This window comes from Anoplophora glabripennis, unplaced genomic scaffold (assembly GCF_000390285.2).
Source record: "Anoplophora glabripennis isolate ALB-LARVAE unplaced genomic scaffold, Agla_2.0 scaffold11, whole genome shotgun sequence".
Lineage (NCBI taxonomy): Eukaryota > Metazoa > Arthropoda > Insecta > Coleoptera > Cerambycidae > Anoplophora > Anoplophora glabripennis.
In genome coordinates, this window is record NW_019416496.1 from 1,457,648 (window position 1) to 1,477,712 (window position 20,065).

General features: G+C 32.5%; 1 protein-coding gene across 1 annotated transcript in view; it reads left to right on the forward strand.

Moving 5' to 3' along the window:
- Positions 1–20,065, forward strand: part of LOC108908096 (dystroglycan) — a 134,247-nt gene that overhangs the window by 72,769 nt on the left and 41,413 nt on the right. Inside the window, exon 2 of the mRNA XM_018712030.1 lies at positions 2,774–2,870. The gene's annotated coding sequence lies outside the window, so the exon portion shown is untranslated. The remainder of the gene's footprint in view (positions 1–2,773; positions 2,871–20,065) is intronic.

Sequence of the window (20,065 nt, forward strand, 5' to 3'; positions counted from 1 at the left end):
GTACACCCATAACGGGGAATTGTCTGTAATGTCTCTTTTTTTGCTCAAGTGGGTATTCACTCGACTACTTCAAAGACTAGAACATGAAATATGAAAATTATACAAGAATATGTCCGGATCCCTCGCTTTGCGGCATAAAATAAGAATATGCACGCTCAGCGGCAGACATGCCTGAAATTTTTCATTTGTCACGAAACTTGCAACACACAGATATTTGCATACATCTCGGATACGCCGTTCGCTTTGTGGAACCCGCCTGGGTCTAGGCGTGGAAATTTCCCGCATTTTCGCCGTAAGGAAAATGTATGACTATTTAAAGATGTATCCGGGACAAAAATATAGGATATACGTACGAAGACTGAATTATTTTGAAGCGCACGTTGAGAGTTTGTTGGAATTGGACATATGCATTTTAAAATAGCGCAAATTAGACGGAAATAATGTGGATGGCAAGCGAGGTAATTGGAAATATGAGAAAAAGTTCGTCTTAACTTACCTTAGTGCAAAAGTTAATAATAACAATGGTCCAGTATGAAAAAAAATTCTTTGTTAATATTTTTCGACACATGGTAGATATTTGGACCAAATTTGATTTACGGGCTTTTTTCGCTATATGGAATTCAAATCTGAATAACACTATTGGCCATGTTTTATAAAAAAAATTAAAGGGTCAAAAGAATTTCCGAAATTCCGTGATTTTTGACATACTGTATTTAACTAAACTTGGATAAATAGCGCCAATAAATAAACAACACTATCGTTAAAAATTTCGAACTTATAGCAATTTTTGTGCTGAATTCATTTATGTAAAGAAAACTAGGTATAGTATTGTAATTAAAATCTTGAGAAAACCCCATAAAACGGCATTCCTTTGAAATAATGCCATCTATAGGTTTCCATATTAAGTGTAAATGACATTACGCACTCACCACGAGATGAAGCATGAAAAGACCTTTCCAACGAGGTTTAACACTAAGGGCTTTTGCTGAGCCAATCATTAAAAAATTGCATTTTTCTGATCAGACATTAAGGGCTTCCCCTACCCTTTCTGTCAAGAGATTGACAAAATGTCAATAACAAAAGTTATGTGCAATGAATCCGGCTATCCATATTTGTACTAATAATATAGCAGAATAGGAAAGATTTCTGAGAAAAATTCATCTCTACGTTTTGGTATGTATATTGCGCCCCTACCATCCGAGCTACGAACTTGAAAACTATTTCCAGCGACTTTTCTTGATCGATTTATTAATCAAAATTATTTTTCCGAAGCTCTAAGGTCTATACTTTCTCTAATATCGTACTTCGCCGACCTTAGTGAGACACCTTGTATATACGTTACGTGTACTCATATTTCTGTTTATTCGAATTTCATCAGCAAAATTACCAACTCAAACTGATTTCCTTAAGATAACTAAGACCTAATCTCTGCTGGATCTTAAAAAAAAAAGCAATTTGCCCCGCCCATCCTAATCTCTGATGTACCAGAGCTAAAGAAGGCTTTCATGAAGGCTTACTGTCTGTAAACCCTTCAAAAGGTACTCTGCGATGTTCGAGTAGATATCCGTTTCATTATTAATCATATTCTTAAAACTTCCCCGGGCAAGTTAATTAATTTCCTGAAAGGGGTGATTTCAGGTGCAAAATACAGCAAAATTAAAGTTTTCATACGTTTTCATCCCCTCCCTAGCCCCTAAAACTGCTGGAAAACTTCATAAAGGCCGGCATCAACAAGCCAGCAGTGCGCAATTAATGATTTTTCCAGTCGGGGGTCAGGACCGGCCCCAGATTCGTTGAGCCGAGAAAATGTATGCTTCATTTTAGTCTTTCTGGCTACTATTTTTTAAATATATCTAAGAAAAAATTACTCGTGATATCATTGATGAAAAAAATTAAAAGCTATGCACCAAGTATCGAGCCCTGAGGTACACCTGATGTTTTATTAAATATATCAGAGTTTTAACCATGATGATATACAAATTGAAAGCAATAAGAAAGCATTAACTTGCAACAAGTGTAAAATAGATTTAATCGTAGTAAAATATTCAAGCCTACAGCAGTATACCGTGATTTAACATATGAAACGCACTGAAGAAATCTGTGTAGATCTACCAGGCATAAAACCATGCTGTTCAGGAATGAGCTGGTTGTGTATTTCTCGAATAATAATTTCAAATGGTTAAAAATATCTCGAAATAGCAATAGACCTGTAATTTTCAACAGGACAGACTTGCCAAACAGTGACAAGGTGACTTTATTGGACAATTTATCAACGTTTAATAGCAAAAGTTTTTCCCATATAATAAGAAAGTTTTGCACTAAACGATCTATTTTATGTTCTTGATCATTTCAACCTCCTGGTGCCGCCACTGGACAGTTGCCCATTTACCAAGCTATTAATTTATTAATAAATTGGTAACGACGTAATAAAAAATACATTGGACCGATTGTACTGTCGTAATCCTCTCCCGCTCATATTATTGGGAGCAATTGGTTCAAAAGTCGGTAAATCGATTCGAGAGTTGATGATTTATAGTTCATCGACATAACCAGCTGTCCCATTAACGTGACAGATAGCGTGTGCGGGTATTATACAGGGTGGATCCCTTATTAGAACAAAATTGTATGTAAAAAACGCAAAATGTTTAGAAAAAAAATTATATTACCAAAGAACGTTGTTTAACATCTTTTGATAAGATTTTGTATGAAAAAATTTTTGGAATTTTATCGACTTTAATATCTTTATAGTAAAGTAACTTTCTTTCTGTTACAGATTCTTCCAACTGTATACTTAAGGAATTGTATCTTACCTCAGCATTTTACTGGAGTTGAGGATCGTGTTAGGAACAATCGGGACGTACATCTTCCTGGTAAGTGTTTTCTTTGCCATATACAGGGTGTACAGGGACGAATAGACCAAAATTTAAAGGTTACTCCGTTGTATACACCGATTAAGATCAAGTTGCCTTAAGACCATTTTGCTTTCGTAAACAGTTACGGCACTTTATTTTATTGTATTCTTTTAAGATAACTCCATTTAGACCGATCGAAATAACTAATTTAGGGGACAAAAAAGAAAATTGTTACCTGTACTTTTATAAGTGGAAATGATAAAGGGACTTATAATAAACGAAAAAAAAAATAAATACGTGAGCAGGGGTGGCGGAGGGTTGATTTGGGGGGTTGAAAAGATGTGAAAAATTGTATCATTGAGAATTTTGGTGAGAATTGACGTTAAACAAAAAAGTATCCAATACAAAAGTTGTAGATCATGCAAAAGTTTACAACTTTTGTAGAGGTCTCTTTTTAACATAAACTCAAAATTTCCGAGAAAAATGCGAGAAACAGGTTTTTGTCTTATTTTTCGTTTTTTATTTCTCATTTCCCCAAAAATAATTTAATTTTGACAAAACTTGGTGAATGTATACCTTTCTGTGTCTTAGATAACCACAATTATTTTTAGATAAAAAAATCAAGGAGTTTCCGAGATATTCATTTTTTTGGTCTGAAACACTTTTTTTCAAAGAAAAATTCTACTTAGGAAAATTATCGTACAGAGTTCTGCCGGTAATAATTTTTTTGGTTTTGACATATACTTTTTGATTAAATAAAAAAATATGTAGTCACAGTTCAAAAACATGCTCAAAAATGCAAAAAAAATTAAAAAATTACTTGCAACAATGATTTTTTCAGTAATTGTTGATAATTTGATTAAATTTTAAAAAATTCAAATACTGATTACACTATTCAATTGTACGATTGTATGGAAAAATTATAAAAAAACTGTCTTATTATTTGATCCAAAACTTTATTTCAAACCAAACAATTGGGTCAAACAATAACACAGTTTTTTTTGTATTTTTCCGTAGAATTGAATGGTGTAATCAGTTTTTGATTTTTTTTTAATTTAAACAAATTATCAACAATTACTGAAAAATTCATTGTTGCAAGTCATTTTTTATGTTTTTTGCATTTTTGAGCATGTTTTTGAACTATGATTATAGATTTTTTTATTTCACCAAAAAGGATGTCAAAACGAAAAAAGTGATCACGGCAGAACTCTGTACGGTGATTTTTCTAAGTAGAATTTTTCTTTGAAAAAAAGTGTTTCAGGCCGGAAAAAATGAATATCGGAAACTTCTTGATTTTTTTTTATCTAAAAAAATTTGTGGTTATTTAAGACACAGAAAGACATACTTGCACCAAGGTTCGTCAAAATTAAATTATTTTTGCGGAAATGAGAAATAAAAAACGAAAAATCAGAAAAAAAACTGTTTTTCGCATTTTTCTCGGAAATTTCGAGGTTATCCTAAAAAGTGTCCTCTACAAAAGTAGTAGATTTACAACTTTTGTATTGGATACTTTTTAGTTTGACGTCAACTTTCGCCAGAAATCCCAATGATATAATTTTTCACAGCTTTTCAATCATCCCTACGCCACCCCTGCTCACGCATTTATTTTTTTTAGGTTTATTATAAGCCCTTATACCATTTCCACTTTTAAAAGTCCAGGTAACAATTTTTTTTTTCTCCAAGTGTATTTTGGTTGGACTAAAAAACGCAGATGTTATATGAAATATCGTTTTATTTACAGCAGAGTGGGTACACTTTTACATACCACTAAAAAAACCAATCGTGGGAGAGAAAAATGGGTTTCAGTTTTTTTTACTTCATTTTTCTAATGCCATTAAACTTTTTAAACATTTTTTTTTTGTACAAATTTGAAGCTGTATTAATAATTTTTTAAGGTTTGGTCATCTACCTCTATGCAAATGTCAGCGCCCACTAAGAGGGAGCATATAAGTTTTGTTTTACAGAACAACGTTCAAGGAAACTAGATTTAAATCGGTTTATTTTTATCCAACGAAGTTAAACTTAAATAACAGCCCATTCGTTTCCGAGCACCAAAAATGAGTGCATGTTTAAATTTTTAAATTCAAGTACTGTGTTTTTCTATGATAGCATTTAAACTCATTTGTTTTTTTGATTTATTTTACGTCCTATTATTTGCTTTTCAATATCATCCCGATACCAATTTAAACAATTTTGCACGCCGCGCTTTTCATTTGTTTTGGAGGGTTCGTTTTTTGTGCCAAATCGATAAGGCAAAACTACTATACAACGTTGTTACTCGTTTGTTGATTTTGTTACACTGGAATTGCTTGTTTTGCCACGCATTGCGATATTTTGTAAAATGATCAAATAGTGTTCAGATAAATCGCTCTGTATGCCCAAAGAGAGAATGGCATTTTGTGTGTGTATGTACAGGGTACTAATACAAACAAATCCAGTTGTTTTTTCTCAAAAATCTTATCATGAAATCAAAAGTGCTTTCAATATTAGAACTATAAGTATGCAAAGTATATCTAAAGCAATACGAAAAACTTAATGAATCACATCCAAAAATAAGCTTTGAGCATTTCTCGTTGAATTATAAAGCAGGGCACGTATCAGGAACTGGATAACTCTTCCTTTTACTCTCCAATACCTGGAATTAGAACTTATCCTTATCGAAACTTTCGGGCTATAATTTCGACACAGTTTTAAGTTATGCAAACAACGCCCGTAGACGCGAAATTATCAGAATTCAATAAAGTTTCTCGGAGGTTCGTTTTCCTCGACGTGGCGGTTTTATTTTGATTTCATGGAAAGCGAAATCGAATCAGGCCAGGTAAAAATGGAAACGTAATCAGGGCCCTCGCTGAATACGCTATCGGTTCGTCGGTCGGGGAGGAACGAAGCTTCAATTTGCACTTATCGAATTATGTTTCACGGTAATTTAACAATGAACTTTATTTACCGCTAACGCTGAGGCGTGGATTTTGGTGGAATCGGCGATTGACCACGAATATTTATTTACTAACAAAGATGTTATTCCACTTCTATTAAATCCGTTTTACTTATATTCAGTCATTGTCTGACAGTCATCCACACTGAAGAAAAAGTATTTGGATCAAATGAACAGATAGTTTTAAATGGATTTATTTGCCGTAAATGTTATTTTATTTTATTCAAACTATGTGAAATATTTGCTGTAATCTATAAATTTTCTTAGAATTTATATTATTTGTAAATATATAGAATTTAATTAAAATCTTTTATAGTTTTGAAATTTATTATCTCGAACTTTAGCTACAATATATCTTAGAGTTCCAGACAAATGTAGCATATTATAATCAAACTTATGTTTTCTTGAAAGAAAATTGTAGCAGGTCACAGAATGGCGTAGGTGATAAGTAGCACGATAGATGGAGCCACTTACGCTGTGTGTATACACATCTTCTTGTGCGTAACGACACTAAAGCAACTGGATATTTCTAAAGACATAAATGATGATGAGGACCATCAATAAGTCCCAAACCAACCTATGTCTGGTCGGTTAAAGGTACGAACGATTCTAGCTGTTGTACTAGATGTTGCGAGTTTGAAACAAAATATTTTTTATTACTGAGAAATATCTATGTCCAAATATATTCTTAAAATAAGTATATACAATCATTTCACCAAAATTATTCAATTTTGTATTAAACAAACGATATAGTATAGTATAAAATCTATGTGATTATGAAATTAAGAATAGAATTCCTTTAACCGTAAGTATCAAATATTTATTTTAAATGCTACCTATTTTTAAACTAAGAAATTATATTTCTGGGTAGAAATTTCTAGTATTTAAATAAATAAATAATTTTCTTGAAAGAAAATATTTTCTAGCGTATATATAAACGTACGATACCTTAAAATCAAATATTGTACATTTAAAGCAAGAAATTTTTTGCGTGTAGGATCTAATTCTTCTGATTCTAGAGCTTTTGGTCATCCTGAGCATATTCAAAATGTGTATTTTCGTCTAGAAGTGGAGATAGTCTGATATATGAAAATAATTTCGGAAGGTCATTTTTATTAAATACGAATATATGATAACATATACAGGGAGATTCACCAAAAAAATTTGGGAATAGATACGCCATGAAAAATGCAGTCAATATAGTAAAAAAATATGTAAAATCCTTATTTCCGAGAAAAAAATTGTTGAAGTTAGTATTTTCTACCCTTACATCTTTGGGCTACTGTAGTCTTTAGCGTCATTCGCGTTGTGGGGTCTGCCCAATATGCTTCCGAATACTGAAATTTTAGTATTAGCGTTTGAGATAGTGTTTACATTAGTTTTTCAAGTGTCAAGAACGTATTTATAGCAACTCGGAGTTGATGGATGTCGTTTTAATTTATCGTGAAGCAAGACAATATTTGTGTTATCGTGAAGCATTTGTGTTATGGTTAAGCAAAACAATATTTGTGTTTGTTCGTAGAAACTGGGTAAAACTTTTGTAACATTAGGTATGTCAAATTAATTTTAATAACAATAGGGGCAAAGCAGTCGGCAAAGAAATTCTTTCAATTTTTTGTCCATTCATTTTTATTACACTTTGCCGCAGAGCAGGTTTTACAGTGGACCAGTTTTCAGTGCCGTACAGAAGTATATTTTTAAATCAGTTTCTCCTTTTTTATTTTTTTTACATATTTGTATTTGTAAGAGTTTCCTGTACATTGAATGTTTTTTTGATAAGTTATGAATCAACCTGTATATTAGGCAAGCAAAGCGGCTAGTACTTTTTATATGGTGGATTGTAACAAAAGTTCAATTTTTATTTTCATCTGGACATTTTAGACTTCTAGTACATCACAAAAAGCAAATAGGTTAAAAAATATGAGACCTGTATTTTTTCTTTTTTGATTTTGCTCTCACTTAAGCCTTAAAAACAATTAAAATGTGCGTTTTGACGTCACTAAGCGAACATTTCATCCTCCAAACAAGACTAATAGCTGCGGTCTACTAATTTGTGACACACCCTGTATAAACTGGGCATTAGCGCAATTTCTTCATAAACGACGATAGCTGTTCCAACCAACTGCCGTGTGAACCGCCCTTAACCCTTTTGGCGCGGAGCACGTTGTGCATATCTGCTGAAATTAATAGCGGGCGTCGACCGATATCCCTGGATTGCAGGAATTTCATTTAGAGGTAATAAATTTCTCGCGTAGTCATCGCTTTCGCAGCCGCCGCGCCCGCCGCGAGGGCGATTGTTAGATTTCTCGCTTAATTAAAAAAATTGTAAAATAGCTTACGTTCACGGCACCGAAATCGGTGCACAGCATCTTTTCCTGCGTTTATAATGTAGAAGATTTTAAATTAATTTAAAAAAATTTGTTAATTTGTCATTTCTGTGAAGATTCAGGTGTTCCCCGAGGTTCCAACTTGGGACCGCTACTGTTTCTTTGTTTTATTAACGACCCACCAAATCGATGTTAATGCTACCTGCGATAGAATTGAAGAAAATGAACTTAGTTTCAGTGCCAGTAATTATTGTACAACATCATTCACTAATAGTAAGAAATATAAAATCATATACTGCTGTAAGTAATATGGAAGACGTAATTCTCAAAAACTAAACAAGTTAAGGACTCAGGAGTTACATTTGACAATTAAAGGCCTCTTTGAGAGCATAACTTATCTGCTTACAAAACTTTAGACTTGGTAATTAGAGAATCAAAGAACTTAACATCCGTGTTTAAGACGAAAGTACAATTTGAGAAGGAGCCTTTAATAGTAACACCAGAAAAGCTACCTAAATTTTCTTTCTCATCGAATAAATGTTGTTCATTTGACCTCACAATCATTTCAGAAAAAATGTCATCATTCCTTGGACTCCTGCTATTAAACAAGATATTTTTTTCTTGGGCGTTATGGTATCTTCTACATGTTACAGTCAGTGTCACTCTTCCATTTTCCATGTTTTTTCAATGTTATCATATCTGCACCTGCATCTACGAGAAGAGTTGCCGATGTACGACGCAAACAATGACCTGTGTACATTTTAGCATGTGCTATAACATTACAACATAATTATTGCAAATATAGCAAAAACAACAAAAAAAAGTGAAAAAAATTACAATATTTTTGCGATTTTTTTAAAAGTACTTATATTGTAGGTAGGATCTTCATGCTTGGCCAAAAAAATATTTTTGGTATAATAAAACATCACACCAATTTTCGTTAAAATCGGTCCGATAGTTTTCGAGTAACAATTTTGCAATCCAGATTTTTTAAAAGAAAATTGAAATTTTTGCAAATTTAACTGAACCTAAATTAAGACTTTCTGCTTATAAAAAGTTTACCACGAATTCGTTTTTACTTACATTTTCCATTATTCGAGTATGTAATACGTTTTTGCATTATTAATACATATCGAGTGGAATATAGAATATAGATTGACATAAATATTTCAAGCCCGTATAAAAGCCCCAGTGACAGTAAATAATAGGCTCCTATGGAAATTTTACTTGTAAATTATAAGGTGCCGTATATTTTCAGGTGGAATATCGACAAAACCGTCAAAACTCTTTAGAAAACGACTGTTTTACAAGTCAATTACATAACGCAGTTATACAGGGTGTCCCAGAAACACCCGAAAGACCGAAAACTATATTTTTATTCCAACAATCAATATAGCACCAAATATTTTATTCGGGACTCTCTTGGACGCCTTGTATGTTAGGCAAGATTTTTACTCGAAAAAAGTCCTATCCGCGATGTTATTGTAAAATTGTCTAAAGGAACATAATACGAGACATCTCTCATCTCGTGAGTCAAAAAATTTTATTAGTTAACTTTTGTATTTAAACAAATAAGTGAGGAAAACAGTTTTTTCACTTTGCAGGGAAAACCATCAATTTTAGCGAAAAGACAGCTTATAGGGAGTAAAATTATCTACAAAATGAGACTTGTTAAATTAAAATCGGTTAATAAACAAAAAAGTTATTGCAAAAAACAAGAAAAGTGCCCATTTTTTAATTTGTTTATAACTATCGCATTTATTGTTAAAATTTTATTGTCATACTTTAAAAGTGTGCCAAAAGTGTGCGCTGTAGGTGCAATAGTTTTCGCACAATTCAATTTGTTTATAACGGAGGCTCCAAAAGTTATGAACTTTAAGCCTCTGTACAGGCGTTAATTTTCAACCAAACATGATTCTGAAAGCGTCATTGTAATCTTAAAGACGTAATTAAGCGACCTATTAAAAAATATCACCGTTTTTTTGACATTAACATTCTCAAATTGTGCATTAAAAAACCGTGCGTTTTTCGCTTATAAACAATTTGAATAAAATTGTTGCTATTTATGCTACCTCACCGAAAATAGATACAATGTATAGCTGGCCAAAAAATACATTTTTTTTATTAAAGCACCCTCTACGACCAACAGGATGATTTTTTTTAAATCGTAGCGCAATTGTTTATAAATATTAAGACTTGAATTTTTCGCAAAATGAAGTTTACGACGTAAACTACGATTTCCCGTGAATTGCATTGAAAAATGTGGAAAATTAACGACTCACGAGCCCTTTAAAAAGAAGGTACTCGCTAAGTAAAAAAGTTCAAATTGATGCTCGCTGTAAATTTTGCAATATCTCGGCTTCTATTCATCGTAGAAACTTCTTTTTTTAACAGGGGTAGTTCGACGAAAAAACTGCAATGGGCATATTTACGAATTCGTAGAATAGCCTTGAACCCCAGAAAAAATTCATCTTTTATACTGAATTTTTTTTAATTTACAAAAATGTCACAAAAATTATTGTTAAACAAAATATTAATTAAAATTTCAATTTTGGAATTATTTTATTATTATTAAATAAAGAAATGAAGCTATCGTTCATTTAAAAAGTAATTTTTTAACATATTAAGCCAAAGTAAACTTATTTTTTCAATATTTTGTTAGTTGTTTAATTACGATTTAAATGTAAAATTTTTCGCTAAATTTGATGGTTTTCCCAGCAAAGTGAAAAAACAGTTTTCCTCACTTATTTGTGTAAATAGAAAAGTTAGCTAATGAAATTTTTTAACTCACGAGATGAGAGATGTCTTGTATTATGTTCCTTTAGATAATTTTACAATAATCTCGCGGATAGGACTTTTTTCGAGTTTCTCTTTTATTTTCACTAGTTTTCCTGGTGTATGTCGTTATTAACTGAACTGATTGCGAAACCAAGTCCATTATCAGTGGGTACTGATTCAAACCATTCTAATTTCCGACACTTCAAGCTTTGGTTGGCTGGATGAGAAAATCGATTGGATTCAATCGCGGTACTAGGATACGAATCGTATACATGATTTCCTTGATGGCGAGGTTTTTATCTAAGTGAGATATAGATGTGTTCATATAATAGACTTAAATACAAACACAGATCTTCCAAGTACATAAACGTGGCCACCAGAACAGGCCGTTCCACAGAAAACACAGATTTAATTACAGATAAGTAAATAAAAAAAGAATCACTCGATTTAATCCAAACATATAACCCAATTACCCGATAAAACTAATCTCGTCGTTTTGCCCCGGGGTTAGTTTTGGGTACACAAGAGCGGTTGCTCAACAACGTTTTCAGCCTCATCACAATTTTCATTTGATCCAGTGGCGTATGGCAAGGGAAGCCAGATGGGCACGATTGTTGTAGGGGACGCACGTAATCTGAGTTCATGTTAATATAAAAGCAATTCGGACCAGAATATAAAGCATTCCCTATAGCTAAAATCATTAATTTCTAAGATAGTTATTATTTAATAACAAAAAGAGACTTTTTAAAAAATTCTTATTAAGTATAACAAATTGGCCGTGGGCAAATGACAGTGTTGCAAATTGTTATAAAACATTACAAAATATCTGTTGTTAAGACGAAATTCTTATAATATTAACCAACTTGTTATAATATAATTTTTTTTAAAACTCTCTTTTTGGTATAAGAATGAAAGTACATAAAGTGTATTTTCAGTGTTTAAAATAAATTACAGTGTGATTCATTTTAAAAAAAATTGAGAAAATGATGTGCTCGACTTTTGGCTCGCCCAATATTCAACTGTTGCAATAATAAAAAAATAGCTCTTGCTCGTAAAACTGTACCAATATCAAAAAGTTATGCCTGCAAAAAAACATTGTTAAGTTGTTCTGTTTAGGGTATACAGAACGCTGAAATGTGAATGATTCTCGTATACAACTGACCATAACTTTTGAAATACCCTGTATAACATAATTAAACCCTGTATTGGAAGCATGAGACATGAGCTTAATCTAAATTTGAAATAATATATAGGGTGTCCAATTTAAAAAATAGTATGTCTGGTTCACACTGGTAATACGTAACACTCTATATATACGAAAATATGCAGAATTAAGTTGGCTACAATTTTTGTAAATAACTTTTTTTGATATCTTCTGNGAATAAGGAGTATGGAGATGATTGCTTTTTTTTAATAAAAGTTGTATATTGGTTATGAAAGTTTTAATATGCGCTATACACATTATTCTAGATAAACAGTTTAATAAGCCCATTTCTTTCAGTGTAGGGAACGCACGTAATCTGAGTTCATGTTAATATAAAAGCAATTCGGACCAGAATATAAAGCATTCCCTATAGCTAAAATCATTAATTTGAGATATTTATCATTTAATAACAAAAAGAGACTTTTTAAAAAATTCTTATTAAGTATAACAAATTGGCCGGGGGCAAATGACAGTGTGGCAAATTGTTATAAAACATTACAAAACATCCGTTGTTAAAACGAAATTCTTATAATATTAACCAACTTGTTATAATATAAATTTTTTTAAAACTCTCTTTTTGGTATAAAAATTAAAGAACATAAAGTGTATTTTCAATGTTTAAAATAAATTATAGTGTGATTCATTTAAAAAAAAAATTGAGAAAATTATGTGCTCGACTTTTGGCTCGCCCTATATTCAACTGTTGCAATAATAAAAAAATAGCTCTTTCTCGTAAACTGTACCAATATCAAAAAGTTATGCCTGCAAAAAATTATCGTTAAGTTGTTCTGTTTAGGGTATACAGAACGCTTAAATGGGAATGATTCTCTTATACAATTGACCATAACTTTTGAAATACCCTGTATAACATAATTAAACCCTATATTGGAAGCATGAGAGATGAGCTTAATCTAAATTTGAAATAATATATAGGGTGTCCAATTTAAAAAATAGTATGTCTGGTTCACACTGGTAATACGTAACACTCTATATATACGAAAATATGCAGAATTAAGTTGGCTACAATTTTTGTAAATAACTTTTTTTGATATCTTCAACAATAACGGAGATATCGTACTAATGCCGCACATTGTATATCAGATTGTATTATACTTTCATAAATGCAATCGCTGTAAACCCTTTTCTTATAAGAAACATTTGTATTCACAGATGTGCATCATGGTACTATGCCACTTATGCATGTAACTAAATCATATTTAAACTTTTCCACACGAATCTCTTCGTGATAATAGTTTGTAGATAATCTAAAATACGTAGAAGTTCTTAGCACTCTCTGCGAATAGTTGATACCCTCGAACGGTGTACGGAGGTTGTGGCTCCACAATCTTCTCTTCATCAGCTTTTTTCGTGTTTTTGCTATTTTCTGTTATAATTTCCAAACAATCAACCTTTCTTTTGCTCATAAATTTTCCTTTCTACCGACTATGTTCTTCATCCGGCATTTTATAAGATAAAGCAATCAGCTGTCCGACCAATCACATAGCATAATGTATACCTATATACATGACAAGGACTGCCAACTTACAAATAATAATCTCAGCATACTCGTGCGCTGTTACCGAGTTTCCGTTGCAACTCGTGGCATTTATTTATGCATATTGGGTAAAAAAATAATAATTGAAAGATGGAAATATCATAAATAACACATGATCAATACACCTGAATTATTGACACATTTTCGTTTCCATTAAATATTTCGAACCCCCACGAGCCGCTACTGCATGCTCCCCTCGTCTGTTTGGAGAACTCAGCTTAATTGAGTCCGTTTGGCACGTTCGCTTCGAATTGATGTAAGTGATTTGAGAGGGCTATGTTCGACAGACGTGCAGCAGAATCAAAGCGCCGAGAAAATTGTTTGGAACATTCGGAATCCACAAAACTGTAACATTGTTTCATTAGATCTCTTAGCTTCTGCAGTCTTGTATATTCTTTTAACTCATGTCCTTATTTTTATGTGATTATTATTTGTTAAATTTTTTCAGTCCAAACAGTATAACAAAGCTCAATCCTCATTTTTCTTTGAATTTACTAGTTTGATTACCAAATTGTACCGAAATCGTCATCAACAATATCTTGTATCTGCTTTTTATCCGATAATTTACTGTGGTCGTCGTTTTAGGCGAGGAATAACACTACCAGTATCTAAAATACGCAACAAATGACCTAGCGCGTAGTAAGAGTCTCTCCAGATACCATTTACCATAAATTAATGGTATTTACGTACGGTAAACATAATATTATATAAAAAATATCTAGTATTAATATAATGGTGGTATTAACAACCCAAAAGGGCTATGACTAACAGTCAATTTCTACTGACAACTGAAAACTGATTAACGATTTAACATATCTACTACTACCAATTTGCATAGGGAGTACAGAAACAATAAAAACAACGGAAAATGGTTACTTTATTACAGTTAATTACTGTGCTTTCTTTTATTTTCTAAGCTTTAGTTCTGTATTTCGCTCAATTCCACATTAACTTTTTTTTTCTCCCAAGCTTTTTGGTTTATGGTTTAGGAACTTTATTCTTTATTTTGATCCGTACCATCAAATATTAATCGTACTTACGACGCTTATACTGCAGGCACTGTACGACCTGATTTGAGTCATTTTCTGAGGTCGAACCTCCAAACGTATGCCACTTAAGTGACTTCCTGTGGCACGTATGTGTCGAATTAATGTAAGTGATCAGCGATTTGAGATACACCTACACTATTTTTAGATCGGTGCGTTCCCGTACGCGCTGTACGGCGTGGACTTAGTTGATAGAGACGCAAGGAATAATTGATTGATGTGTCACCGGTGGAAATAGCAGACAGGTAACTGTTGTTGCAAAGCAGTTTGATGTTCTATATTCATTGAGCATTGACCAAAACGACTTGTCTTTGTATACATATATAGTAACCTAGTCTACATGGTATTGTTTGTTCGATAGAAACGTTTGATGGTTTTATTCTGCGTATTGATGCGACCAGGAACAGAAAGGAATCGGTGTTTCTAACAGTAATAGCTGTCTTCGTCAAGGATGTATCTCGAGTGAAACAATTTCCTTGTAAATAGAAAAAGCTGTTCAACTGTTCACATGTGACAAAAGTTTCTTGGTTTTCGAGTCGGCTTGACTGGCTCCACGTTGGGCGCCAAATTTGTATATGTTGGAATATGAATATTGTGTGCATAGCAATGTATGTTAATATTTTTTTTGAATAAAATTTTACGTTACTTTGCTTTTCTTAAATTGTGTCGATTGTAGACTGCTATTCTCTCAGAAGCGAGTTCTATTCCTGCAGAAAAACTATAAATAAAAACTTTTTGGGAAAAGAATATGAATATTTATGGCAATTAGTATTTTTTTTAATCTAAAATGTTTGGAAAAAAATATGGCCTTGCAATATAAAATTTATAATATAATATAATTTATAATTGCGTAATAAAAAATATGCAAATTTAAAAGTTATATTATAAAAACTATTTGAAAATGATCTACAAATGTTCCTGATTTATTTGATTCACCCGGTACCTAGGTTCTTCCTCTTGTTTGGGCCTCCCTGTAGACTATTTCCTTTCCGGAGTTTGCTCTGGCCCTGTGGCTGCTGCTTTTACTTGTTTGATGTGTTATTGTTTGCTTAGGTTCGATTTCGCTTTTATTTTAACAGATATACTTTCCTGGATCTTCACTGTGAACTGATTTGTTTTAGATTTCTGTTTTTTAACTTGTTATATTTTCTGGGCTCACTTTTGAGTTTCCAAATAAGACCGATTGACTTCGTTTTCTCTTTGTTTTTTCTCTAGGGTTATTTTTCTTTTCCATTTTTGAATTTTAACTTCACTTTACTTTAAATTTAATTAAGTTTATTCGGTTTGATTTATTTTCTTGTGTCTGCACTGTATATTCATTTGTTTTGTTTTTGTCTGAGAATATGCCAAATTTTGACACTTTTTAAAAATCCTTCCAAATATGGAAACTTTACGGAATGTTCTGTTGATAAATACTGCAATTGTCTTTAAATCTAGAAAAAGTATCTTATTCTAGTCTTATTAAGCATCCTTCCAATATCCTTTTTTTTAATTCCTTTTATTTGATGCAGAAATTATGGTTGTGATACTGATACTGTGCTGAATATGAAGGAAAATACTGATAACAAGAGTTCAGTTGTGATTTTTGGTCAAATTAATGCTAAAATTTTATTCATCTTTGTGTTTTACTTTCTGGAATAGAATTTATATGCTTTTATCTGGTTCTGGATAAGCTACTTCATATTTTTTTAATAAAATGTAAGTAATTTTTCGTTTTTTTAGTCCATGTCTGTGAAACTTTTTATTTAAATTTGTATGCGAAAGAATTAATTTTGTGATTTTTATTTATACCGATTTACGTTTCAAATTCTCACAGTTTTTTTATACAATGTCCTTTTTTACACGTTTTTTAACCGACCCAAGTTTTTTTTTTTAATTTAACTTGCATGTCCCGATGCAATGCTATTTCTACAAAATCCGCCAAAATATTTGTATTGTATCCATCCGACAACGTGAACTGTATATTTTAGCAAATCAATGATTTTGTGACAGAAATACTAGTAGCAAACGGACTATGTCATCATATAAAAGACAGTCTATAGATATATGCTTATATGTTTCCTACTCCAATTTACCATTAATTAATTTTTTATGAACATTTTTGTGAAAAAAAACGCATTTTTTTAGTTTTTTGCTTATAAAACCTAAACTAACGAAGCAATCTGAATGCTATAAAGAGACAATTTGTAGAGAATCAAATTACGAATAAAACGAGAGGTCGATCGATCCGAGCGGATAATTAGAAATGAAGAAAACCCGGAAAATTTAGCGTTTTTTTTAAATTCATTACTCCGCCATTTTTTTAAGTTGTAGAACTGACCCTGTGCACAAAAATAGTGAATTATATGTTCTTTAAGTGTGCACAAACCAGGTGCTATCGGACCATTAGTTTTGGCACAATTGCAATTGGAATTTTTTGTATAGTAAATGTAAATAACTTTCGATACATTGAATATATTAGGAACGGGAAAAAGCAACAATAGTTTTCTTCCATCAACACTATGTTGTTCTATCTGTGGTTCTTCAAAATGAGCCTTAAAGAGAATAAACAACTCTTTTTTACTAATCATTTTATTAATTACTACAAAAACTTACTGAACACAAGCGATCATTCTGTGTGGGATTCCAATCCTGTCTTCTGCAAATTATTAACAATTTTTTGCGTCTTTCGGGATCTACAGGGAACCTAAAATGTCTAGAAAGTTTGTAGCAAATAATGTTTACAAACCGACTTTAAAATCAATACAAATTTATAAAAAACTGATGAAATTTCAATTTGAGGTTATATGAAGTTGGATTGAACTTTACTGACTTCGTGTTGAATGATTTATTATATAGCAAAGTACGTATCTATAGAATCTATAGCCATTTCTCGATGATTCGTACAATTTGGAGCCGAACACCCAGTCATTTTTAACACAAAATTCTAGTTGAAACCGTAGGAAACAACCGCTGACAACCGTTCACTAGCGGATTTACAATAGATTTATGATTATGACATGACGAAGTGGGCTCCAAAATGGCGAGTCTGCTGTCTTTTATCTAGTGCTATAAGTACAACTAAAACCGTTGTATTTTATCCATTGCGTCACAAACAATATTCGTATGAACTAAAACGAAAAAAATCTTAGTCAAATTAGTCACTATTCATTTAATTGAAATGTCATCTTAACAATTCCCAAATCTGGATATCTCCTAAATTTCGTTACTGGTTGCCTATATCACTATATTTAGGTACCTATTTCGAATAGGTACCTAAAGGGCAGCACAATTTGTCTAAGGTGCGCGCAGCCCTAGAAAGAGTGATGCCAGATCTACAGATTTTTTTTGGAATTGGATAAATAGGGAATTTTGCTTTATTTCTTGGGATTTTTACGTCATTTTAAAAAGTAATAAACTTAAATAACAACTAAATGAACTTTAAATGCAGCTGACCACTATACTCCATTTGAATAACTTCTCAGTAGGGGAAACAAGGTCACTAGATTTACAAACAGAGGTATCTACTAGCTACTGTAAAAAGTTTTCTTTGTCACGCTTTGTGCTGCCCCCTGTTAACGGATTGTATTAACATATCGGAATACCGAAGTCGAAATTGTATAAGTAGTGACATCTATTAAAGAAAAGCCAAACGACGAAAACAAAGATGACCACCGGTCGCTGAATCACAAGTGGAAGTGGATCCAATTTGTGGAAGGGCGAAACGGGCTGTGACTATGAGACGCCTTCGTTATAGCCATCATTGTCTATCGCACGGATTTTTATGACTTACTTTATCGCTCATACATAAAGGCCGATGAACCATAGGGACTTTCCCGACCTGTATATGTCTTACTGTTGTATGTATGTTGTATCTTACTGTGGCAATTATACCTTGTTCAAATGAAGAGCTTGTCTTCCAATGCGTGTTTTATTGGTTAACGGACCTTGTCCGGTTGGTAAATTAGGTATTTCGGCTTTCAATTATTTACGAGGACACCCTTGACCCGCGCATAAGCACATACCATCGTCGGCGCGACGGCAAAAATAGTGCCGGACCATTAATCCTCTTATGTCTTCGCATTGCAGTGTTTATAGCGTCGTAGTGTCGCCCATCCGTAAAAGGGCTGCATATGTGGTTGCCTCATGCAAATGCAAATGTCGGCATTAACAGCGGCTGTTAGCCGACACGAAATTGCGGCATAGGAATAGCATGCAAATGAATTGAGTTAACTTTGTAGTCCATCCTCCGTGAGCCGTTGTTAGGTTTAATGACTAAGTTGTAGATGGTTCAATTAAATTGCTCGCAACTGCTCAATAGCGACATTATTTCGTTCTTTTCCTTCATTTTTAAGGATGTGGGGTAGAAACAATTCAAAAAGAAATAAGTTTAGTTTCTCAAAAACAAAAAATGATATCGGGATAGATTCAAGTACGTTCTAAAGAGTGAATATAGTATCTACTTTAACACCCTACCCCATTAATGGTTTCAGCAAAAAATTTACCTTTCCATGTAACATAACCTCAAATATGTCAAAACATCGCGATTTTAGCAGCGCGGATTGTTATTTCTCATATCAAAAGAAAATGTTCAGTAATATAGAAAAATTGTAAATAAAATTGTAACTTTGACAACCTATATATTTTTAAATAAGTAGGTATCAATATTTGGACTAAGATATGAATTCAATCACCATATTTCGGTCGAATATCGAGATTTACTAACCTTGCGAAAGCACCAACTTTTGCAACCAGTTCTTTTTATTGAGTTTGTTTTTTTTTCTTGTATGAATCAATAATTTTAACGCTTCTTCTGAATCTCGTGTTTGATTATTCGAGACTGACTAAAACCAATGTTTATCCAATCAACATTAACTTTCTTCTAAATAATTTTTACTAAATACCCTCCCTCCATCTTTCCTCATTTCAGAATTTTAATATAAAAACGTTTCCTGTGTTTATAATCCACGGGCCCACGTACAAAAAAAAATGATTACCAGCAAGCTGTAACTTTGCGTGCAGCTTAAGTTTAACCAGTCTCCCAAGATTTGACTAGGAGGAAAATTCAACAGTGGTAAGTTTTCCCGTGATTTTCAGGAAAACATGTCAATCTGGCATAAATATGGAATGTTATGACCACCACTTTTTTTTAAGTTTAAATGAAAGATATATTTTTTTAAACCTCCCAAAAAAATTGTCCGACAAAAATGTTGGTACTTTGAGTTTGTCCCCCACCCCAAATATGCCGATTTGGTGATATTATGGTTGGTGACAACCAGCAAGCTGATTTTTCTGGGAGGGTTTGGTAATAAGATTTGAAATGAAAGTATCTTATTGTCCGACAAAATTCTTGAGAAGTTTTTGCAGTCCGACGCCCCGAAGATGTCGA